Raw genomic sequence first — 27120 nt, forward strand, 5'->3', positions numbered from 1 at the left:
TCTCCTTAGGTAGGTTTATTCCTAGATATTTTATTCTTTTTGTTGCAGTGGTAAATGGGAGTGTTTTCTGAGTTTTACTTTCAGATTTTTCATCCTTAGTGTATAGGAATGCCAGAGATTTCTGTGCATTAATTTTGTATCCTGCTACTTTACCAAATTCATTGATTAGCTCTAGCAGTTTTCTGGTAGCATCTTTAGGATTCTCTATTTATAGTATAATGTAATCTGCAAACAGTGACAGCTTTACTTCTTGTTTTCTGATTTGGATTCCTTTTATTTCTTTTTCTTCTCTGATTGCTGTGGCTAAAACTTCCAAAACTATGTTGAGTAGTAGTGGTGAGAGTTGGCAACCTTGTCTTTTTCCTGATCTTAGTGGAAGTGGTTTCAGTTTTTCACCATTGAGGACGATGTTGGCTGTGGATTTGTCATATATGGCCTTTATTATGTTGAGGAAAGTTCCCTCTATGCCTACTTTCTGCAGGGTTTTTATCATAAATCAGTGTTGAATTTTGTCAAAAGCTTTCTCTGCATCTGTTGAGATGATCATATGGCTTTTCTCCTTCAGTTCGTTAATATGGTGTATCACATTGATAGATTTGCATATATTGAAGAATCCTTGGATTCCTGGAATATACCCCACTTGATCATGGTGTATGATCCTTTTAAAGTGCTGTTGGATTCTGTTTGCTAGTATATTGTTGAGGATTTTACATCTATGTTCATCAGTGATATTGGCCTGTAATTTTCTTTCTTTGTGACATCTTTGTCTGGTTTTGGTATCAGTGTGATGGTGGCCTCGTAGAATGAGCTTGGGAGTGTTCCTCCCTCTGCTATATTGTGGAAGAGTTTGAGAAGGATAGGTGTTAGCTCTTCTCTAAATGTTTGATAGAATTCACTTGTGAAGACATCTGGTCCTGGGCTTTTGTTTGTTGGAAGGTTTTTAATCACAGTTTCAATTTCAGGGCTTGTGATTGTTCTGTTCATATTTTCTATTTCTTCCTGGTTTAGTCTTGGTAAGTTGTGTATTTCTAAGAATTTGTCCATTTCTTCCAGGTTGTCCATTTTATTGACATACAGTTGCTTGTAGTAGTCTCTTAGGATGCTTTGTATTTCTGCAGTGTCAGTTGTTACTTCTCCTGTTTCATTTCTAATTCTATTGATTTGAGTCTTCTCCTTTTTTTCTTGATGAGTCTGGCTAATGGTTTATCAATTTTGTTTATCTTCTCAAAGAACCAGCTTTTAGTTTTATTGATCTTTGCTATCGTTTCCTTCATTTCTTTTTCATTTATTTCTGATCTGATCTTTATGATTTATTTCCTTCTGCTAACTTTGGGGAATTTTTGTTCTTCTTCTAATTGTTTTAGCTGTAAGGTTAGGTTGTTTATTTGAGATGTTTCTTGTTTCTTAATGTAGGATTGTGTTGCTATAAACTTCCCTCTTAGAACTGCTTTTGCCTCATCCCGTAGGTTTTGGGTCATCGTGTTTTCATTGTCATTCGTTTCTAGGTATTTTTTGATTTCCTCTTTGATTTCTTCAGTGATCTCTTGGTTATTAAGTAGTGTATTGTTTAGCCTCCATGTGTTTGTATTTTTTACAGATTTTTTCCTGTAATTGATATCTAGTCTCATAGCGTTGTGGTCGGAAAAGATACTTGATACAATTTCAATTTTCTTAAATTTACCAAAGCTTGATTTGTGACCCAAGATATGATCTATCCTGGAGAGTGTTCCATGAGCACTTGAGAAGAAAGTGTGTTCTGTTGTTTTTGGATGGAATGTCCAATAAATATCAATTAAGTCCATCTTGTTTATTGTATCATTTAAAGCTTGTGTTTCCTTATTTATTTTCATTTTGGATGATCTGTCCATTGGTGAAAGTGGAATTTTAAAGTCCCCTCTATGATTTTGTTAATGTCGATCCCTGCTTTTATGGCTGTTATTATTTGCCTTATGTATTAAGGTGCTCCTATTTTGTGTGCATAAATATTTACAATTGTTATATGTTCTTGGATTGATCCCTTCATCATTATGTAGTGTCCTTCTATGTCTTTTGTAATAGTCTTTGTTTTAAAGTCTATTTTGTCTGATATGAGAATTGCTACTGCAGCTTTCTTTTGATATCCACTTGCATGGAATATCTTATTCCATCCCCTCACTTTCAGTCTGTATGTGTCCATAGGTCTGAAGTGGGTCTCTTGTAGACAGCATATATACAGGTCTTGTTTTTGTATCCATTCAGCCAGTGTATATCTTTTGCTTGGAGCATTTAATCCATTTACATTTAAGGTAATTATTGATATGTTTATTCCTATTACCATTTTCCTAATGGTTTTGGGTTTGCTATTGTAGGTCTTTTCCTTCTCTTGTGTTTCCTGCCTAGAGAAGTTCCTTTACCATTTGTTGTAAAGCTGGTTTGGTGATGCTGAATTCTCTTAGCTTTTGCTTGTCTGTAAAGGTTTTAATTCCTCCCTCAAATCTGAATGAGATCCTTGCTGTGTAGAGTAATCTTGGTTGTAGCTTTTTTCCCTTCATCACTTTAAATATGTACTGCCATATGTCCCTTCTGGCTTACAGAGTTTCTCCTGAAAGATGAGCTGTTAACCTTATGGGGTTTACCTTGTGTGTTATTTTTTTTTTCCCTTGCTGCTTTGAATATTTTTTCTTTGTATTTAATTTTTGATATTTGATTAATATGTGTCTTGGAGCGTTTCTCCTTGGATTTATCCTGTATGGGACTCTCTGTGCTTACTGGACTTGATTAACTATTTCCTTTCCCATAGTAGGCAAATTTTCAACTATAATCTCTGAAATATTTTTGCAGTCCGTTTCTTTTTCTCTTCTTCTTCTGGGACCCCTATAATTCGTATGTTGGTGCATTTAATGTTGTCCCAGAAGTGTCTGAGACTGTCCTCAGTTCTTTTCATTCTTCTTTATTCTGCGCTGCAGTAGTTATTTCCACTATTTTATCTTCCAGGTCACTTATCCATTTTTCTGCCTCAGTTATTTTGCTATTGTTCCCTTCTAGAGGATTTTTAATTTCTTTTATTGTGCTGTTCATCACTGTTTCTTTGCTCTTTAGTTGTTCTAGGTCCTTGTTAAATGTTTCTTATACTTCCTCCATTCTATTTCCAAGATTTTGGAACATCTTTACTATCATTTTTCTGAATTCTTTTTTAGGTAGACTGCCTATTTCCTCTTCATTTGTTAGGTCTGGTGGGTTTTTACCTTGCTCCTTCATCTGCTGTGTGTTTCTGTGTCTTCTCATTTTGCTTAACTTACTGTGTTTGGGGTCTCCTTTTCACAGGCTGCAAGTTCATAGTTGCCGTTATTTTTGTTGTCTGCCCCCAGTGGCTATGTTTGGTTTAGTGGGTTGTGTAGGCTTCCTGGTGGAGGGAACTAGTGCCTCTTTTCTGGTGGATGAGGCTGGATATTGTCCTTCTGGTCGGCAGATCCACATCTGGTGGTGTGTTTTGGGGTGTCTGTGGCCTTATTATGATTTTAGGCAGCCTCTCTGCTAATGGGTGGGGTTGTGTTCCTGTCTTGCTAGTTTTTTGGCATAGGGTGTCCAGCACTGTAGCTTGCTGGTCGTTGAGTGGAGCTTGGTCTTGGTGTTGAGATGGAGATCTCTGGGAGATTTTCGCCGTTTGATATTACGTGGAGCTGGGAGGTCTCTTGTGGACCAATGTCCTGAACTTGGCTCTCCCACCTCAGAGGCACAGCCCTGATGCCTGGCTGGAGCATCAAGAGCCTGTCATCCACATGGCTCAGAATAAAAGGGAGAAAAAGAAAGAAGAATATAAAATAACATAACATAAAATAAAGTAAAATTACTGAAATAAAAATAAATAATTGTTAAAAAAATTTTTAAAGTAATAAAAGAAAGAAAGAGAGAGCAACCAAACCAAAACACAAATCCACCAATGATAATAAGTGCTAAAAACTGTACTAAAAAATACAAAAAGCACACACAGAAAAACGGACATACAGAACCCTAGGACAAATGGTAAAAGCAAAGCTGTACAGACAAAATCACACAAAGCAGCATACACATACACACTCATAAAAAGAGAGAAAGGGAAAAATATATGTATATTGTTGCTCCCAAAGCCTACCTCCTCAATTTGGGATGATTCGTTGTTTATTCAGGTATTCCACAGATGCAGGGTAAATCAAGTTGATTGTGGAGATTTAATCCGCTGCTCCTGAGGCTTCTGGGAGAAATTTCCCTTTCTTTTCTTTGTTCGCACAGCTCCTGGGGTTCAGCTTTGGATTTGGCACTGCCTCTGCATGTAGGTCCCCTGAGGGCATTTGTTCTTCTCTCAGACAGGACGGGGTTAAAGGAGCCCCTGATTCGGGGGCTCTGGGTCACTCAGGCCTGGGTGAGGGATAGGTACGCAGTTCCAGGCGAGCCTGCGGCGGGAGAGGCCAGCGTGATGTTCCACCAGCCTGAGGCGCTGTGTGTCCTCCCTGGGAAGTTGTCCCTGGATCACTGGACCCTGGCAGTGGCGGGCTGCACGGGGGCCCAGGATGGGAGGTGTGGATAGTAATCTGTGCTTGCTCACAGGCTTCTTGGTGGCAGCGGCAGCAGCCTTAGCTTCTCATGCCCGTCTCTGGGGTCCGCGCTGTTAGCTGCGGGTCGCGCCCGTCTCTGGAGCTCCTTTAAGCAGCGCTCTTAAGCCCCTCTCCTCACACACCAGGAAACAAAGAGGCAAGAAAAAGTCTCTTGCCTCTTCGGCAGGTCCAGACTTTTTCCTGGACTTCCTCCAGTCTAGCTGTGGCGCACTAGCCCCCTTCAGGCTGTGTTCACGCAGCCAACCCCAGTCCTCTCCCTGGGATCCGACCTCCGAAGCCAGAGTCTCAGCCTCCAACCCCGACCCGTCCCATCGGGTGAGCAGACAAGCCTCTCGGGCTGGTGAGTGCTGGTCAGCACCCATCCTCTGTGCGGGAATCTCTCCACTTTGCCCTCCGCACCCCTGTTGCTGCACTCTCATCCGTGGCTCCAGAGCTCCCCGCTCTGCCACCTGCAGTCTCCACCCACAAAGGGCCTTCCTAGTGTGTGGAAACGTTTCCTCCTTCACAGCTCCCTCCCGCTGGTGCAGGTCCCGTCCTTATCCTTTTGTCTCTGTTTTTTCTTCTTTCTTTTGCCCTACCCAGGTACGTGGGGAGTTTCTCGCCTTTTGGGAGGTCTGAGGTCTTCTGCCAGCGTTCAGTAGGTGATCCGTAGGAGATATTCCACGTGTAGATGTATTTGTGTTGTATTTGTGGGGAGAAGGTGATCTGCATGTCTTACTCTTCCGCCATCTTGAAGCTCCTCCTTACAACCATATTTTTATTGGGTTGCTGATTTTTTTGATTATTGCTTTATATGAGCTCTCTATATATCATGGATTACGACTCTTTCTCTACTCGCTAATAGAAATAATTTCTAGCTTTGAGAATTTGAAGAATTTTCACTAACAAAGTTAAAAGAGTGATACATATGTCAATATTTTATGGCTAGTGAACAATAGTTTCTTTCACCTTATGAATAGCAGTTAGGCTTCATATTTTGGCTTTCATCTGAATCTTCAAGTTTGACATAAATATTTCATAAAAACCTGGAGAAATTCTATTGGCCTTCTTATTTATTTTCCAAACATGAGCTTAAGCACATTTTAACCCAATAACTACCTGATTTATCAAAAGTGAATAAGTACAGTGGGTCTTGAATTTTATATATAAATTCACAGTAGCGATCTGCCAGAAGCCCACTCCGTCTTCCTTCTTTTATTAATGTCATCCTTGGGAATTCCTTTAAAATAAGTGGAAATTATTGGCTACTCTCTTTATCTTATGTGTACATTCACTTTAGTAATTTCTGGAGAGTAACTATGACAATTTGACTGCTGTACTCCTTTCTAATGTGTGATTTTCTAAAATCCGTCATGTTGAGTTAAACCTACTCTCCCTGGATAAGAAAGAACCCAACAAGAGAGAATATCTGATCCACTCTTTTAATGTAATTAGCCTTCATGTTTCAAGGTTATCCTGCCTGCTTTGGAACCCTTAAAATCAAAGTCTGTATATTCTTACTGTGACTTTTAAGGAGGGATAATTTTTGTAATGGATATTTGCTGTGAATTTTAGATAATACAAAGAGATCTTGGCTATGGGGTGTAAGAATCAGGAAAACAGAGACTGCTAACAAGCCAGGGATTTTCTGTATCTGAAAATAGAATTCAAGCAAGGCATAAACTTCAACGTGTGTCAAAAGCTCACACTTAAATATGTTTGAAAATTCCAAATAGATGGCAAATTGGTCAAAATAGCCTTGCCATGTCTAAGTATCTCTGAAGTATATAGAAATGTAGAGTCTGGCATTCACAATTCTTTCAACTTCAAAACTTTCAGGGTGATTTTATACTAAAACTTTTCTTTGTTAATGACTGAGATACAAAGTTAAACATAACTTAGAAAATGTTTTTGGAGAAAGGAAAATGCTTTATATTTGGGGACATTTCTAAGCAAAAATAGGCCTCAGTGCATCAAAATTTCAAAAAACAAGATAGAGCATTGTTAAGAAGCCTAATTATAAGTGAGTTTGGTATACATTAAAGCACTTAAAATTAGAATGGAACAATGCAATCTTAGTCTAAACAAATTACTGTTCAAACTCTAATGCATTATTCCACCGATTGCCCACAAAAAGGTTTTATAAATTGCTGGCTCTGTGTAAGCTTTGCTAAGATAAGATATAAACTCAAATTTGCAGAAATGGTTTTGTTCCCTTTGTTATAAAGCTAATATTATTTGCTATACCAAATTATAATCTTTGTCTCTGTTTCAGCCCATTGAGTTGCTTCTCTCCATCTGTAGATGTATTAACTTAAAAAAAAAAAGATATTTGTCCTCGTATGCTGAATATACATGGTAGAACAGAGACAGGATGAATAGAATTGCATTCTCCTTTGAAAAATGGGAAAACATGTGGGGTATACATTAGTCGCTGGTTTGTAGGAACTCAGATATTTCACTAAGAAAACTTTGAAAGGATCCCCCCCTACTAGTGATTAGAAATATTTTACTGGGAAAGGATTCCTAGTACCTTGTCCTGTGTGGCCTTTTGTACTGTCCGTAGGAAATTTTAATATTTTCCGTGACCCTCCTTAGCCATATTTGAAAATGGCATTGAGGGATTTTGTCTGTAGAGGGTTGCAGGCTGAAAAATCATGTTAAGTCTCAAAGTGGCAAAAGTTATTTTTATTAAAGTCCAGAATATAGGTTGTTTAGTAGTTAGCCTAAAATTGAATGGATATCTTATATATTTGAATCCAATCACTTATATCAATTTCAATATTTTCAGGTTTTGTTCTTATAGACATCCTCCTAAGATTTGCTGTATCTCTTTGCTCTTTCATCACAGAGCCTACAAGTTTCGTGGGAATGCCACAACTTTTAGTCTATTTTTTGGAGTCATCTTACAATTGAAAGAATTTATGTTACCACTTCAGGTCATTCGGGGGTTTAATCAGTGGTGTGTTGGATATATCCTTGATTTCATCCTGTCTTCAAGGCTGACTTTGGATTAAACCTTGTTGGTCAAAGCAGTTCTGTTTATTTTTTTTAATCTTTTGAGGTTGAGAAGCAGTTGTCTCTTTCAGTCTTACATGTCCCTGAATTTGTAGACTCTCTTTATTCCCTTTCATTTTTACTTGCAAAGCCAGACATTTTATTTCTGCGCTTAGCTCTTTCTAATACTAATTTGCCAAACACAGTCAACAGCAATCAACTGACACTACTATGTATTTAACTACTGTTATTGTTAAAACTATTTCACATCGTATTTTCTTCTCATATGATAAAAGTTCATAAGTAAATGGTCTGTCTTCTGAGTTATTAGAACGGCAGCTTTGCCAGATAGGCCACCTTTGCCTAGCACAAATGTCACTCTTTCAGACTTTGAGAACAATGTCCTTATCAACTGCTATATGACTCCTAAGTGAAGGGTTTATGGTGGGTGGGGTGTTTGTGTGTGTGTGTGTGTGTGTGTGAGACAGAGAGAGGGAAAGAGACGGCAACACTTTACTTCCACAGTCAGTTATTCTTATGCTGTGACTTTATCTCTTAGTGCTTTTTTAGAACAAATGTTTATTCCTCACTTGTGCTATATGGATATCATAAATTTGCTAGGGGCTGGGCTCAGTGGTCTCTCTACTTTGGCCTAATGGTTAATCATGATCTGTATCATTTCTGTTCTATTGGCAGAAGGTAAAGAAAAGCATGCCAACTAGTCACTGTCTTTTGAAACTTTAACCAAAATTGATATTCTAATTAGTAGCAGAGAACAGATCTAAGATACTGGTTCCATAATTTCTAGACTAGTGCTTTTTGACAATCCATATATTATTAGAATATCAGAGTTATCTTTCTGAGGCATTATATAGAAATAGAAATTTTTGGTTCCAGACATTAAGGACAATTAACAAGAAAGTCACAGTCTATACTTAAACTTCACTCTAAGATAAATCAAACCTGAATTACTTTTTAAGCATGAACTTAAAATATATTTTCTTTATTCCAGAAAGTCAAAAACAAATACTTCATTAGAAAAACCAATTAAAAAGTAAATGAGTTCAACATTAAAAAAAAGGAAAAGTGATGTTATTTTTCTGGATTATTTTACTGTCTTCTGGGTATAGATATTATACAAATTATACAAATATGTATAATTGTTTATAAGACCCAGTTGGAAGTCAACTTGGATTAAAATAAGCCTTTCCTATCAATTAATGTATTGTGTCAGATTTGGCTAAGGTCAAAAGTTGGAAATGAAATTGACCTCCACTGTCTGGTCCTTTTGTTTTCTCTGAATTTAACTTCCCCATGTCATTAATAGAGAATGTTCAGTGTTTCCATTTTCTCTAACACACTTGTGAATTAACAAATAATTTTCCCCTGAGAGTATTTACAGTATTTATCCCTGGAAAAAGTTTAATTCAAAATTTTGAAGTACAAATTATCATGAGCAGGCAGAGGATTAATATTTTTATTGTCTTTGTTACTGTGGGCATTTTTTTTTAGGCCCCAGATAGAGTATGATATACTAGCTTGCCTGTGCCACCTGCATATGAAACCAAGTCAGTTGTTTACAATCCTGTTCCTATTATAATAATACACTCCAAATCTTAGTGACTCGATAAAGAAACAATTTAATGACATCTCTCAAGGTTCTAGGGGTTGAATATCTGGTTGGTTCTAATTTGGTGTCCCTAAAATGATTACACTCAGGTGGTAGCCAAAGTTGTGGTCCTTTAAGAGCTTTTTCATTCACAGGACTGGCACTTGTGTGGGATGGCAGGAAAAAATGGATGCTGGTTGGGCATTTCTGACTTCACATGTTCTCTCTATGTGGCAAAGTTGGGGTTCCTCACTGCACAGAGATTTCAGGCTACTCAGACTTCTTATGGGAGAATGGATTCCCCCAGAGCAAGTATTCCAACAGACCCCAACAGTGCATGAGATCCTCAGTTTGTGATGGTAATTTATTTTTTAAAAATTTTATGTTCTTGCTTTTTGTGTCCTTTCCAAGTAATCTTTTTCTATGCCCAGGTAGAGAAGATTCTGCCCTATGTTCCTATCTTAAATTTTACAAACTCAGCTTTTGCATTTAGATATAATACAGTTTTCCTTACTTTTTCTCTGGTGAGAAGTCAAGGTAAAACTTTTCTTTCTCCCCTAATTTGGATATATAATTTTTCTAATACCACATTGGAAAAGACTGTCTTTTTCCCATTCAAATTAGGTTAAAATCTATATTGATCAATGAATCAGATATATGCACAAGTAATTATAAACTCTGTATTTTGTTTCATTGATTTATCCTTTTGTCAAATACTTTACTGCCTTTATTTAGTACAATAACTTTTTGTTAAGTATTAAAAGAAAGAAATAAAAATTTTCACATTCCATTATTCTTTTTAAAAATTGCTTGGCAGAGTTTTTAATTAGGATTGTACTAAATTTACAGATCAATTTGGAGAGAATTAAATCTGAACAATATTGAACCTTTTAATTCAAGAATATTGTACATCTCTCAATTTTTTTATTGTACATGGAAAGATCCTTGACTTTATATATTTATTTTTTTCACTTACAAAGGTTTTTATTAATATGTTTTTATGGGATTTCTTTAGTTTCTTTCAGTAGTGTCTTGTAGTTTTCAATGTAGAGATTTTGCTGCATTTTGCTAAACATATCCCTGAGAATTTTATGTTTTGAAGTTACTTTAAGTGGCATTTACACAATACTTTAACATTTAAAATTCAACGTCATAGTTTTCCTTGAAAATATATAGTATTTGATTATATTTATATTATATAATTATCTATAGTACTATCTTAAAATATATATAATTATATATTATTATGTAAAATTATAATAATATGACATATCCTGGATATTCTTTACCTCATATATGAGTTCTGTCTGCATTTTTGTAGCTTTCTTAGACTTTTTGAAATATAGAATTATGTCATTTTTCATAAAGGTAGTTTTATTTATTTTTCCAATGTGTAGGCCTTTGATTCACTTTTCTTATCTTATTGCACTTTTTAGGATCCCAGCACAATGTTTAACAGAATGGAGAGGGTGGCCCTTCTTACTATGTTTTTGAGCCTAGGGAGAATGAATGTAGTATTTCATTATTATATTTAGTTGTAATGTTATTGTTTTTTATCTTTAATTCTCTAAATAAATACTACTTGTTTGTGGTGTATGTTTCATATATTACCAGATACTTGTGCATGGTATATAATACTCTTCATATATTACTGGATATATTTTGATAAAACATTTTAAATTATTTTTTTTATATTTGAATAGAATGCATTTTTATTTTGAAACTAAAATATTTGAGCCGTTTTTAGCCTTATTGAAGTATATTGGACAAATAAAATTGTAATATATTTAAACTGTATAATGGGATGATTTGATATACATATACATTATGAAAGGATTCCCACCATCAAGTTATTAAGTTAACTCACATCCATCACCTCACATATTTACTTCTTTTTTTTTAGTGAGAGATTTTTAGGTTTATGTTTATGTGAAATATTGGTGTGTAACTTTCTTCTAATGTAAATCTTTGGTTAACCTTGTTATATAGGAAACACTGACCTCATGAAATAATGTGGAAAATAGCCTTCCTTTTTGTGAAATAGTTTTCTAAGCTTTCAGTTATTATTTTTTTAATAATATTTTTTTTAAATAATTTTTAAAAATTATTTGGTGAAATTTACCACTGAAACCATCTGAACATGGAAACTTCTTTGCAGGAAGGCTTTTAACTTCAACTTTAATTACTTTAATAAATATAGGAATATTCATGTTTTCTATTTATTTTGTATTAGGTTGATAACATGTGTCTTTCCAGAAATTTGTCCATTTCATTTAGATTATCAATTTGTAGGCATGCATCTGCACCATATTATTTTAATGGATATGAGACCTCTGTTGATGGTCCATATTTCATTCATAGGTCACTTTTATACTACTGGCAACTGAGGTTCTTTGTCTTCATTCCATTTCACAGTTTGAGACTTTTTTTTTCCCCTGAGAGAAACAGGTGATAAGAAATAGCCTTATGCTTGAACTAAGTGAATCGTAGGCCCTTTAATTATTTCCTTTAAAGTTTTCTTGTAAACCAAACACTTCTTTTGTTCTTGTTGTTGTTCATTTCTTGTCTTAGATTTTAACATAGCTTGAAGAAGCAAGTAGCTACTTTCTGTTTTCTGCCTGAAAATCCCCCCCCAGAAATATCCATGCTTATTAGATACTTATTCTATGAAAGGATGACAGTTTATACAAATTTCTGCCATTACAAAATAATGATCTCTTTTCCCAGCCTCTGTGAACATTTTCTTCCATTCTCTTTAAATCTCTTACCAGCCATGTCATCAGATCACTTCCAGATGTTACAGATTGCCTAATCCCAAAACCACTACAAATCATTTTAGTTTTTTTACAGTGGAATTGTGATTTTGGTGATGAATACTGTTTTAGTATCTTTTGCTGCATGGCAAATAATCCTCAAAGTCACCACATAGGTGACATTATTATCTCTCTTGGTTATAGGAGTTAATGATTTCAACTAGCTTTTTCACTTGGCTAGCTTGGGCTTCCTCACAGCTGGAGATCTCAGGGTAGATGTACTTTTTACATTATGGCTAGTATCTTATGATCTAGTGACAGAAATCATGCAACATCACTTATAGTGTACTCAATTGAACAAAGCAATCACAAGTCAGCTCAGATTCATGTAATTGGGAGCATAGACTTTACCTTTCAGTGAGGTGATAGCTTGAATGCATAGAGTGGAAAGAAATTGATGGTGGGAAAATACTAAATTTACTATATTATATACCTATATGATATATCCATATAATGTATACATATTTGTACATATATGTATATGTGTGTATATATATGTACAGTATATATTATGTATGGTTGTGTATATACACACATACATGAACACAAGGTATAATTCTCAAGAATTCTTCATTGTTAAGGAGTTTAGATATTATTTTTAGCTTCTCCTGTGAATAATTTACCTGTAGACTTAACAGGGAAAGGATATTAAAAAGATCAATTATGAATCACTTTTCTTAAATCAACAGTATATGAAAATCAGGATAGAAAAAAATATCACCCTAACCAAAAATGATGACAAACTGGTAACAAAAAAGTAGAGAAATGTCAAAATTAGTTTGATGGAGAATAATATGTATCAATTAATATACTCTAAATATCTATTAGACACTTAATATGTGCAAGCATCTCTGCTAAGCACTCATTAAAAATTCTATTTTATTTAGGTTTCTAAAGAGATACCAAATATTTTACTGTCGATTTTGAGTTACAACAGAAAAGTGCTTTATATAGGCTCTTCCAGACATTTATGGAACAAATTATTGCTTTCAATGAAATCTGTTCCAAAAACTCATGGTGATATTTATAGTATTAGATGGAAACTATTTCTTTTCAGTAACCTGTTGTGCAAGCATCCCATAATATTTACTTATTGGAATAGTTTCAATTAATGGAGAATATATGTAACAAACATCAAATTGGAAGAATAGATGTTAATGCTAAACATCGAACAGAAGTTTCCTTCTGTTCATATATATGTATATATACACACATATACATATTCTCCATAAAATTCATGTTCAAAATAAGGAATAATTACAGGGAGGGAGAAGCTGTTTATGCTCAGGACCCAGAGCTATTCCTATATGAATATATTCATGTGATATCAATCCTTCCTTTTCCTTCCTCAAGGCACAATATACTCTATGGGAGAAAAATTGTGTGTTTGCTCTAGCAAAACTACTTTAAAGACAAGTTATTTAACTTACCCACTCTAATTTCCACCTAGACAGTCTACATAAAATGGACTGCTCCTATATAGTAGTTCTGAATTTTTCAGATGTCATCATTTTCTTTTGTTTTCACACCTGCCTTAATATAGTGTCCTCTCCCCCCTTTCAGAAGTCATTAGTTTGTCAATTTCTGTGCAGATATCATGTACTCAAAACTTGACTAGATCTTTGTCTGAGTGTGCTAATGAATCACCCCTAATAACATTGACATTGAGTGGTGGGTTTAGCTTTTTTCTAAATACTAGAACTAAAGTTCTTGCAGTAGATATTTAAGCAAGAAAATGTGAAAAATATTGATCCAGTAGTTATAATTGCTAACATTTAAGGTTACAAAGATGTTAACAGAAGCTCTTTGGATAAAGATCTTTAAAACTAGGTTTAAATTCCTGATATTTCAGTCTAGTAAGAAAAAGAGCAGGAGGTTATATAACATGCAAAGAATGCTCTTCTTCATTTGAAAGATTTATTTTCTGATAATAACTTCTACTACACCTGACTGTATTTGAAAAGTTCTTTACCTTGGAATCTTGGCAAGTGTGACAACAATGGGTAATTGGGATCTTTAAAGCATTTTTATTGCTGCAATTGAAGGAAAACTAGCAGGAAAAAACAAAATACTGAATGCTGATTTGCAGACTTCTGTAAAATTCAAAAAAAAAATTTTAAGATCCTTCCTATTTCTTAGTTTATTTAGTTAATCTAATAGAATTATATGAATATTTGATTAGATGATCAACATATTGTTATGAGAAAGCTGAAGGAGGGATTACACAAAAACAGAAAGTGATGAGTGTCTTTGATGTTGGTGGTGGGTTATTCTTTCAACTGACATTGCATGGAACATTATGTATATTTAGATATCTATTTTTAAAGTACCTTTTACAATTATTAATAAACATATATCTTGGTGTCATTGACTTAACTACTGGAGATGATATCAAAGTGAAGACAGCATAAGTCAAGCCTTTGTCTACTACTCATGTTAGGAAGCCAGATCAAAAGACAGTTTCCTATTTATATCATTTAAACCACATTTTGACAGATATCTTTTTTCTCTAAGGAATATCCTTTTCCCTAAACAATTTGGAAGGCTGTTCAACTTTATTTTTGTTTGTTTGTTTTGTTTAAATTTTATTGAGAAATAATTGACAAATATAATTTCCTGTATTTAAAGTGTACAACATGATGATTTGATATGCATATACATTGTGGAATGATTACCAAGATCAGGATAATTAACACATTCATCACATAGCTAACTCTTTTTTTTAATGTGATGAGAATGTTTGAGATCTATTCTCAGCAACTTTCAAATACATACAATACCATATTAAATAAAGTCACCATGCTGTACATTTGATCCTTAGGACTTAATCTTCTTACAGCTGAAAATTTGTACCTTTGACCTACATCATCCCATTTAAGTGCCCCCCCCCCAACCCCAGCTCCTGGCAGTCATCATTCTATTCTCTGTTTCTATGAAATTAGCTTTTTTTTTTCCTTTTAGATTCTACATATAAATGATACGACACAGCATTTGTCTTTCACCACCTGGCTTATTTAACTTAGCACAATGCCCTCCAACTCCATCCATGTTGTCACAAATAGCAGGATATCCTTCTTTTTTTATGGCGGAATAATGTTCTATTATGTATATATGTATATATATGTATATGCTTGTGTATACACACACACACACACACACACATATATCACATTTTCTTTATCCATTCATTTATTGAGGGACATTTATGTTGCTTCCATATCTTGGCTGTTGTGAACAGTGGTACAATGAACATGGGTGTGCAGATATTTCTTCAAGGTATTAATTTCACTTCCTATAAATATATATACCCAGGAGTGGGATTGCTGATTCATATGGTAGTTCAATTTTTAATTTTTTGAGGAAACACCATACTGTTTTCCATACATAGCTTTCAGTTTATTGATTTTTTTCCTTTATTGTACTAGCTTCTTGGCTTGATGAGTCCCACTTGTTTATTTCAGCTTGTGTGCGTTTGCTTTTCATGTCTAACCCAATTGCCCCAGGTTGTATCTTATGTAATTTATTATAGAAAACCAAAGAAATCCAATTTCAAAGAAGAAAGGTTTGCGTTTTGCAAAAGATTAAAATAATTGTGTACCATCAAACTCTGCTTCGAGCTCTGATGAAGCAGCTGGTATCAGAAGGAATACTTTCCCTGGGAACAACTATAAAAACTGGATTAAAAAACACAAACAGGGTTTCCCTGGTGACGCAGTGGTTGAGAGTCTGCCTGCCAATGCAGGGGACACGGGTTCGAGCCCTGGTCTGGGAGGATCCCACATGCCTCAGAGCAACTAGGCCCATGAGCCACAACTACTGAGCCTGCGCGTCTGGAGCTTGTGCTCCGCAACAAGAGAGGCCGTGACAGTGAGAGGCCCGCGCACCGCGATGAAGAGTGGCCCCCACTTGCCACAACTAGAGAAAGCCCTCGCACAGAAACGAAGACCCAACACAGCCAAAAATAAAAATAAAAAATAAATGCAAATAATCATACTAACAAAATAAGAAAGAGAACATTGAAGGTACAGAGAACAACAAAGGCAGCAAGATTTGAGAGGGCGAAGAAGGGAGATTATTTTCCTCATGGGATATTTGTCAACTCACTTAAAGGGGCACAACTTGAAGAGAAAGCAGCAATTAGGACTTGCAAAAATCTCACTAGATTGGGGGGAGGTAAAAAGATGAAAGAATTTTGCAAAGTTTCGAATTAGTTGATTTTTAGGCCATCCAAAGCGGATTGTTCTGGGCGCATCTCACTTAATCAGGTGGATGCCTCTATAACTTAAGTTTCTGTTTGAAGTGGGAAACTCTTGTTGTCTTGAAGAAGGCAGTAGCCAAGTAGTGGAAGCCCACGTGGAAAAAACTACCAAAGACTCTAGGAATGTTGAGCACCCTTTAGGATGAGGGCAGTCTCTTTTTGACAGCCAGCAAAATGCCTCAGTCATACAGACACAAAGAAATGAATTATTCCAACAACCTGAACGAACTTGGAAGTGAATTCTTCCTCAGTCAAGCCTCTAGATGAGAACACGATCTGGCCAACAACTTGCATTCTTGTGTGACTGTGAGCAGAGGAACCAACTATAAGCATTCTTAGAATCCTGACACAAGCAAATTGTGAGATAGTAAAAGAGTGTTGTCACAGCCCCCTAGTGTGGTAATTTATTACGTACTGATAGGAATCTAAGAAAGCATTTGTCAACACATATGCTGTGCATGCATGGAGTCAGAATCGGAGAAATTCAGCAGAAAATCATTGTTAAGAGACCAAATCATTGATTCTCATGGTGTTGGGAAATGAAAAATTGGAATTCAGAGCCTGCCAAGAAGAAGAGACTAAGGACATTACACAGACTTTCAGAGTTTTTTTTTTTTTTTTAATCTTTTTTCTTTTTGAAGCTATTTCCAATGGGAGAACAAGAAAAAGGGGGGTGGGGGAGGGGGGACTTTTTGATAACAGTTGTGGTTTTATTGTGTCCAATGCATCAATAAATGAATTTAAGCCCAAGCCTGTATACGCCCAAACTCGACTCGCCCAGCCTGGGCCACCTGACCCTTTACAGTGTGTTGAAAGCATAACCACCCTTCTGAGCCCTCACAGATTTGGCAGGTCCTGAGAAGCTACTACTGGTTGGCCTTGTTCTGTTCAGGCATCTGAGGTAAGAAGGAAGGGCTAGAGGAGCACCTTGCCCAGCCTCCACCATGGAGGCAGGCATATAAACACAGGTAATTTATAAATAGAAGTCCAGGTATCAGCTGAAAACAACCACAGGAAAGGGTGAAGACCAGAGTACAATATCGTTAAATTTCTGAGAAGAATATGTGCAATGGAAACTCATAATATAGCCTTCAAAAATGAATGATGTCATACATTGTTTCCTACATCATAAATAGTTTACTTACTATGGTATTATTTTCTGCTTCCTCCTACTAGATTGTAGTGGGAAGAAATGTGGATGCTGCTTTGAGAGCAGACATCTTTTTTGTTTTTATTTTGTTTTGTCTTTATCCCTATATCCCCAGGGTTTAAGATATTGCTCTTTGGTAAGGTCTCCTATCTCCTTTTATCATAATACATTTTTACACTAAAAATCATATGAGTATGAATTTTGTGAGGATTATTTTCCTCCTCTTTGAAATTTCCTTTATGATATGAATCTTTCTAGTTTACAAATATGTTTGATGATGATAAAAAGCATTTGAATATAGGAATTTCTATCCTTCTGAGTCATGGTTCTCAAATGTCAGTGTATATTAAAATAACCAGAGAAGCTTGGAAAGATTTTAAATTCCTATGCCAAATATTGACTATGACTGAAGTAGGGCCAAGTAATCTGAACAATGATTGTACAAACCATGTCATTCTGATGAAATGGTCACTGGACAGTATAAGGGGAATTCAATCATCAAGGAATGGCCCACAGCTGTATAACCATCTCCCAACAACTGACAAATATCCCTACATTTAAATTTTTTTTTAGTTTCAGTTCTTTTTTTTTTAAATTGGGTATAGTTGTTTTACAATGCTGTGTTAGTTTCTACTGTACAGCATTTTTAAAAATAGTAAAAATGTACCACATTTGCAGGGTGTCTTTGAATGGGATAGATTAAAACAGTGAAAGAATATTTGATTTCTACTGCATTTAATTATTCCTCATATTGATTTATGCTATGACTACATTTAAATTAACCATATAATTTCTAAGTTCACTGGCAAATTTTTTTCTTTACTTTGCCTCATGTTCATCTATAAATTAAATTTAAGTTGTACATTCAGCTATAAACTTGGTAACTTATCCCAAATGGCATTATTTTGAGTCGGTAATTAAAATGCAGTCATTTATTTTCCAGAGAATACCAGTGACTGGTACATTCAATCTAAAGAGAGTCCTGCTTTATCTGCATTCGCACAATTCAGACTCTCATATCATTTTAGGCAGAAGCTCCCAAAGTCCTTATGCTTTACTTTTTAGGCTAAATCCCTCTTTATGTGAAGCAATAACAATTGTAATGAATCTTGATGGCAAGTCTACAGACTATTCTCCCTGCTGCAATAGATGACTTGTCATAAAGACATACACAAAATATATGTCTTCTGGAGTTATTTTTACAAAATTTAGTACATTTGTACTAAAATTGGAAAAACACTAGAAAATATATAACTAAAAAAAAAAGAAATAGTGAGTAAAGAATGAAAATGTGTTCTAGAGAATCTTCTATTCTTTAAATTTCCTATATTTAACTTATTTTTTTCTTGTAATAATCCAGAAAAACTGGGAACTCTCAAACCATGACATTTTTTAAAAAATGACATTGTCTGTTTTTCTGAAGGATGTTAAGAATTGCTGTAGATTGACTTCCTACTGACTATGGAAATGAAAATACTTTTTACAAAGTGAAGAGAGGATAAAAAGCAATTTTCCCTAAAACTAAAAATACACAGAAATCATCTTATTCTGATATACCCAATTACTGGTGAAGTAGTATTTAACTTGTAAAGACTCTTGCAATATACATCCATTTGCCTTTGTGTTTAGAGACAGCTTAATATGAATCATAAATTTCTAATACCTTTAAACATATTACTTTGCCATGTTATAGAAAGCTCACACCAATAGTTTGGAATTCATTTCAATAAGTATCTCTTGAGCACATAACATATGTGTATATTGTGCTCAATGTTGCCTGGGAAAGGGTAGAGATAGGCAAAAGAAAAAGACAAGATATGTTACCTACAATTAGTGTATTTATTAACTCAGGTGAAACAAAAACAATTTTAAAGACCCATGGTAAAATGATTCTCACTGAGCATATATGTCAACAAAAACTGTAATTCAAGCAAGCAAGCAATCTTTCCTTATTTCATTTTTCCTTCACTAATCTCTTCAGCACAAAGGTAAAAAAGATCCAGTAAGAGTGAAGGGTGCATTTTAGATTTGTGATCCAGATATAATTTAGAATTGGCTCTCATCAATAGAGTTGATAAATCCTGAGATTAAGTTGGAGAGGGAGAATGAGAGAAATTGAAAAAGTCACAATTCTATGGAAGGAAAAAGTAAGAGAGAGGGTAAAATATGCATCACTGCTGTCTCACAACCTCCTCTCTTACCTTTTCTCTGTATGTTTCAAGCCTTAAGTCAAGGAGAAGCTTCTCCTACATATTCCAGTTAATTTTTTTTATTCCTTAACTAGATTTGTTTATATTACTCTATACTAAAATTGAGGCAAGTCATTATCTCACTAGTCTCTAAGGACTAGCAATATTTTCATCTCTATATCTGGAAAGTAGTTGGTTTCCCATTAATATTTCTCTCAAAAATTATTAGGAGCAACAAATATTCCATTAACTTAATCTTTTTTAAAAAGAGGTCAGGAAGAAAGAGGAATAATTAAAGAAGATTAAAACAGTCAAGAAAAAGTTAATTTGTGACTTGAAGAGCAGAGTTTTAATAGAATAGTAGTCACTGAAGCTAGATCATAGGGAGGTACTTTAAAAAGAAATGAATATTGAAAAACCAACCTTAAATCTTTTGACAGTGTAGAGAAAGAAAATAGAATTTAGAAAGTGTGGCAAAATCATGCAGAGAATGTTAACCAAAGGGCAGAAGAAGAAGAGGAACTGATCAATAGGATATGAGAGCATACTGGAAAGATCTAGTTTTAAAACAGGAGGAACACAACATTTTCTTTTCAGAAAAAGGAAGATGTGTAGATGTAGAGAAATTTAATGGTAAATAATAATAATGAGAGCAGAAATAATAGTAGTAATCATAAAAATAATTGCAACATTTTTAGAGGTATTTATATGTGCTACATAGATACATAGATATTTAATCCTCTCTATAGCCCAATGTGGTAGATAAAAGTTTTCATATTTTATAGAAAACACAATTTGATAGAGAGGTTAAGTGAGTTTCATAAAATTTTATACCTAGGATTTAGTAGATTCACAGACAGAGCTACTTTTAGTCACTATGCTGCTATCTTACATTTGTTGCTACATGCCCAATATATATTACAAATTTGATGGAACTGTATTTCACTGAGTGCCTTGCCAGCAGTATTCTGGTTTCCATTCAGCTAATGTGAGGTATTCTTCAGATATTTTAAAGGCATAAGAAAAGCAGAAACTACTTTTTCCCTCCCACAGCCCAGTGGATAGTTGGTGGAACATTGTTGATGCAAGATTTTGCTTTTTTAAATCTTTTAAAATTTTTGTCTGCATTGGGTCTTCATTGCTGCACATGGGCTTTCTCTAGTTGCGGCGAGTGGGGGCTCCTCTTCATTGTGGTGCCCGGGCTTCTCATTGTGGTGGCTTTTCTTGTTGCAGAGCACAGGGCTCTAGGTGCATGGGCTTCAGTAGCTGTGGCACATGGGCTCAGTAGTTGTGGCTCATGGGCTCTAGAGAGCAGGCTCGGTAGTTGTGGCACACAGGCTTAGTTGCTCCGTGGCATGTGGATCTTCCTGGGCCAGGGCTCGAGCCCATGACCCCTGCATTGGCAGGCAGATTCTTAACCACTGTGCCACCAGGGAAGTCCCTCAAGATTTTGCTTTGATATCAGTTGTTTGGTAAAAATAATTCCTCTTGGGGCTGCAGGCACTTCAGATCGTTGGTAGTTTCTATCTAGGAAGACCTCCAGGGCAAATCAGAAAGAGCTAACAGATTTTTTCTGAACTTGTTCCTTCAGTCCTTCCAAGAGTATATTAGTTTTCTATTGCTATTTAACAAATTACCGTACATTTAGCAGCTTCAGACAACATGTATTATCTCATAGATTTTGGAGGTCAGGGGTCTGTGCACCACTTAGCCATGTCCTCTGCTCAATCAGTGCATTGGCCAGGCTGCATTCTCACATGGAGGCCCAACTGGGGAAGAGTCCAATGGGGAAGAATTCCAGGGTGATGAGATTGATGACATTATTTATTTCCTTGAGACTTTATGACTTACGGCCTCAACTTTTTATGGCTCTTTGTTCTCTTAATTGGAGGCCATTCTCAGGTCCTCAAGTACCCTCATAGTTCTTAGAGGCCATCTGAAGTTTCTTGTATGTAGGCTTCTCCAACATGGCCTCTTATTACTAATCCCACAGGGAGGTTCTTTCAGCCTGCCAGAATGGAGTGCTATATAATGCAACATAATGATGGGTATGACTTTCATCATCTTTGCCATACTGTGTTGACGAGAAGCAGGACATAGGTTTTGCCCACAGGCAAGTGGAGGGGATGAAACAAAGATGTGGATTTCAGGAGGCATCAAATCATTGGATCACCTTAGTATCTATAAAATTGTAAACACCTCTTACCTTGTATTAAATTTCTCTTTGCTTGACTGCCTCTGAGGTTTCAGTTTTTCTGAGCTAACCATGACCCTGATGAAATACAGAAAGTATTTTGTCCCTAGTCAACAAATATAGTATTCAAAAACCTGCAGGTCATTTACAGGCCTAATCACATTTACTTTTTCTCTGGAAAATGTATAACAGCAGGATCATCCTTAAATACATGAAGTCGTGGTAAATACATTGTTTTGTTTAGACAGAGCAGTCACAATAGGTGTTATTTAGTTACTTGGTACAGATAACTGGAAAACATTAACATAAAACGGTATTCAAATAATCACCTTTATTAGACCAAATTAATTCTTAGATTTGCTTATATTTAGACAAGCTTTTCTCAAAAAACTATCTTAATAAAAGATTAAGAAAAACAGATTTTCAGTATATTTTTCAATATAAAATATATTGAAATGTGTTTGCCCTTAGGTATTACATCCATAGACTTTTATCTGTTCTTCCAACTCTCCAATGATACAAGTATATATCCAGTGAGGTAGATTGAATGTAATCATTGATTGTTAGATTTGAACATATTCTTAAGCAGAATGTAATATTAAGTTTGATAGAGAAGTAAGTTAAACATTAACATTTTGCATGTTTTTGGGGTGGTTATATTGCTGATTGGGAAATGTTAACAGTAATACTAACTGAAAACACACCTAAGGATTATTTTCTAACACCACATATTAAATACTTAGGATGGTTTTACGGTACATCTTTTTGTTACCTTATTGAATAAAGCTCTAGGACTCACATCCCCTTATGCGTCTCAGTGATTGAATGCCTACAGTGTTCTTCTGTTGTCAAAGATTTTGTCTGAGACATGCTAATAGAAATATTTGTATAAAGCACATACCTAAGAACAACTATTTTAATGCCTACACATTAGAGATTTGGAATACTTATTTTAACCTTACTTTGCCTTATTGAGTAAAAATGTAGGATTTTCATTCTCTTTTGTGACTTAATGGTTAGCGCACAGATTATTTGACAGTTTGGTCATAGAGCTGCGGTAATGTGGGTAGCCTATGTCTCAGCACGTATTGGTTGGTGTAAATTTCCTTCAAACTAGGAAATAGAATAAGAACATGTGTTCTTGCTAAATTTCTGGGGAAATTTAGCAAAGCATTTAATGATTACTTGGCCATAAATTGAAGCAAAGGGAACAGAAATTTTACAAAATAGGTTTGCAATTAATCTTTCTTGTAAATACTTGGCGTTAGGCGATTAAAAGAACATCTGCATTTTATGTCCCTTACTTCAGTATTTGAGGTTTTTTTATTCTAACTTTTGGCAATGACTGACTGATTCTGTGTATGTAAATGAAGATATTTTATCATCAACATAATTATTTTGCTATTTGAAAAAAAGAGTGAAGATGTAAATTGAGCTATTGTATATCAAGTCAAAAATCTGCATTCTTAACTTACAAGGTCCTTTCGACAACAGAAATATTAAAACAGTATTCTTGGAGGCGGAGTCAAGATGGCAGGGTGGAAAGATGTAAAGTTAGCATCTCCTCACAACTAGGGCACCTCCCGGCTGCTAGTGGGGGACTCTGATGCCTAAGGAGACAGGAGGTACCCCAAAGTGAACTGGCAGCTTGCAGGATCTTGGTTCACAAGCCCATGGTCGGGCCGAAGTCCTGAAGTGGGAGCTCCAAATCTGAACCACCGGACTAATAGAGAACCTCAGACCCTAGGGAATATGGATCAGAGTGAGGTCACATGGAGTTCCTCATCTCAACACCAAGACCCAGATCTACCCAATAGCCTACAAACTCCAGTTTTGGAAGCCTCAGGCCAAATAACCAGTAAGACAGGAACACAATCCCACTCATAAAAAAGAAAAAAAATGAGATGCAAAAAAAATATGTCACAGATAAAGGAGCAAGGTAAAAACCTACAAGACCAAATAAATGAAGAGGAAATAGGCAATCGATCAGAAAAAGAATTCAGAGTAATGATAGTAAAGATGATCCAGAATCTTGGAAATAGAATGGAGGCATGGATTGAGAAAATACAAGAAATGTTTAACAAAGATCTAGAAGAACTAAAGAACAAACAAACAGAGATGAACAACACAATAACTGAAGTGAAAAATACACTAGAAGGAATCAATAACAGAATAACTGAGGTAGAAGACCGATTAAGTGAGCTGGAAGACAAAATGGTGGAAATAATTGCCAAGGAGCAGAATAAAGAGAAAAGAATGAAAAAAACTGAAGACAATCTCAGAGACCTCTGGGACAACACTAAACGCACCAACATTCGAATTATAAGGGTCCCAGAAGAAGAAGAGAAAAAGAAAGGGTATGAGAAAATATTTGTAGAGATTATAGTTGAAAACTTCCCTAACATGGGAAAGGAAATAGTCACCCAAGTCCAGGAAACAAAGAGAGTCCCATACAGGGTAAACCTTGGGAAAAACACACCAAGACACATATTAATCAAACTAACAAAAATTAAATTCAAAGAAAAAATATTAAAAGTAGCAAGGGAAAAACAAAAAAGTAACATACAAAGGAATCCCCATAAGGTTATCAGCTGATTTTTCAGTGGAAACTCTGCAGGCCAGAAGGGAGTAGCAGGATATACTCAAAGTGATGAAAGAGAAAAGCCTACAACCAAGATTACTCTACCCAGCAAGGATCTCATTCAGAGTCGATGGAGAAGTCAAAAGCTTTTCAGACAAGCAAAAGTGAAGAGGAATCAGCACCACCAAATCAGCTTTACAACAAATACTAAAGAAACTTCTCTAAGTGGGAAACACAAGAGAAGAAAAAGACCCACAAAAACAAACCCAAAACAATTAAGAAAATGGTACATACATGACGATAATAGCCTTGAATGTAAATTGATTAAATGCCCCAACCAAAAGACACAAACTGGCTGAATGGTTACAAAAACAAGACCCATATGTATGCTGTCTACAAGAGACCCACTTCATACCTAGGGACACATACAGACTGAAAGTGAAGGGATGAAAAAGATATTCCATGCAAATGGAAATAAAAAGAAAGCTGGAGTAGCAATACTCATATCAGATAAAATACACTTTAAAATAAAGACTGTTACAAGAGATAAGGAGGGACACTACATCATGATCAAGGATCAAACCAAGAAGAAGATACAACAATTATGAATGTTTATGCACCCAACATACGAGCACCTTAATACATAAGACAGATTCTAACAACCATGAAAGGAGAAATCGACAGTAACACAATAATAATAGGGGACTTTAACACCCCGCTTACACCAATGGACAGATCATCCAAACAGAAAATAAATAAAGAAACACAAGCTTTAAATGGCACAATAGGCCAAATAGATCTAATTGATATTTATAGAACATTCCACCCAAAAGTGGCAGAATACACTTTCTTCTCAAGTGCACATGGAACATTCTCTAGGATAGATCACATCCTGGGTCACAGATCAAGCCTTGGAAAATTTAAGAAATTTGAAATCGTATCAAGCATCTTTTCTGACCAATGCTATAAGATTGGAAATCAATTACAGGAAAAGAAAACTGTAAAAAACACAAATATATGGAGGGTAAACAGTGTGCTACTAAATAACCAAGTGATCACTGAAGAAATCAAAGAGGAAATTAAAAAAATACATAGAAACGAATGACAACAAAATCACAACAATCCAAAACCTACGGGAAGCAGCAAAAGCAGTTCTAAGAGTGAGGTTTATAGTAATACAATCTTACCTCAAGAAACAAGAAAAATCTCAAATAAACAATCTAACCCTACACTTAAAACAACTAGAGAAAGAAAAACAAAGAAAACCCAAAGTCAGTAGATGGAAAGAAATCATAAAGACCAGAGCAGAAATAAATGAAATAGAAACAAAGAAAACAATAGCAAAGATCAATAAAACTAAAAGCTGGTTCTTTGATAAACAAAAGATAAACAAAATCGGTAAACCCTTAGCCAAACTCATCAAGAAAAAAAAAGGAGAGGATGCAAATCAATAAAATTAGAAAGGAAAAAGGAGAAATCACAACAACACTGTAGAGATACAAAGGTTTATAAGAGACTACTACAGACAACTATATGCCAATAAATTGGACAACCACGAAGAAATGGACAAATTCTTGGAAAGGTACAATTTTCCAAGACTGAACCAGGAAGAATTAGAAAATATAAAGAGACCTATCACAAGTAATGAAATTGAAACCATAATTAAAAATCTTCCAACAAACAAAAGTCCAGGACCAGATGACTTCACAGGCAAATTCTATCAAACATTTAGAGAAGAGGTAACACCGATCCTTCTCAAACTCTTCCAAAAAAATTGCAGAGGGCGTAACACTCCCAAATTCATTCTACGAAGCCACCATCACCCTGATACCAAACCAGAAAGATATCACAAAAAAAGAAAATTATAGATCAATATCACTGATGAACATAGATGCAGAAATCCTGAACAAAATACTAGCAAACAGAATCCAACAGCACATTAAAAGGATCATGCACCATGATCAAGTGAGATTTATTCCAGGGATGCAAGCATTCTTCAATATACGCAAATCAATCAATGGATACACCACGTTAACAAATTAAGGAATAAAAACCATATGATCATCTCAATAGATACAGAAAAATCTTTTGACAAAATTCAACACCTACTTATGATAAAAACTCTCCAGAAACTGGGCATAGAGGAAACCTACCTCAACATAATAAAGGCCATATATGACAAACTCACCGCAAACATCATACTCAATGGTGAAAAAGTGAAAGCATTTCCACTAAGCTCAGGCGCAAGAGAAGGATGTCTACTCTTGCCACTCTTATTCAACATAGTTTTGGAAGTCCTAGCCACAGCAATCAAAGAAGAAAAAGAAATAAAAGGAATACAAATGGGAAAAGAAGAAGTAAAACTGTCACTGTTTGCCGATGACATGATACTATACATAGAAAATCCTAAAGCTGCCACCAGAAAATTACTAGAACTAATCAATGAATTTGGTAAGGTTGCAGGATACACAATTAATGCACAGAAATCTCTGGCATTCCTATACACTAACAACAAAAAATCAGAAGAAGAAATCAAGGAAACACTCCTATTTACCATTGCAACAAAAAGAATAAAATACCTAGGAATAAACCTGCCTAAGGAGGTGAAAGACTTATACTCAGAAAGTTATAAAACACTGATGAAAGAAATCAAAGATGACATAAACAGATGGAGAAATATACCATGCTCTTGGATTGGAAGAATCAACATTATGAAAATGACTATACTACCCAAAGCAATCTACAGCTTACATTCAGTAGTGTATGTGTCGATGGTACT

This window comes from Monodon monoceros, unplaced genomic scaffold (assembly GCF_005190385.1).
Source record: "Monodon monoceros isolate NGI ecotype Baffin Bay Population unplaced genomic scaffold, NGI_Narwhal_1 Super_Scaffold_4, whole genome shotgun sequence".
Taxonomy (NCBI): Eukaryota; Metazoa; Chordata; class Mammalia; order Artiodactyla; family Monodontidae; genus Monodon; species Monodon monoceros.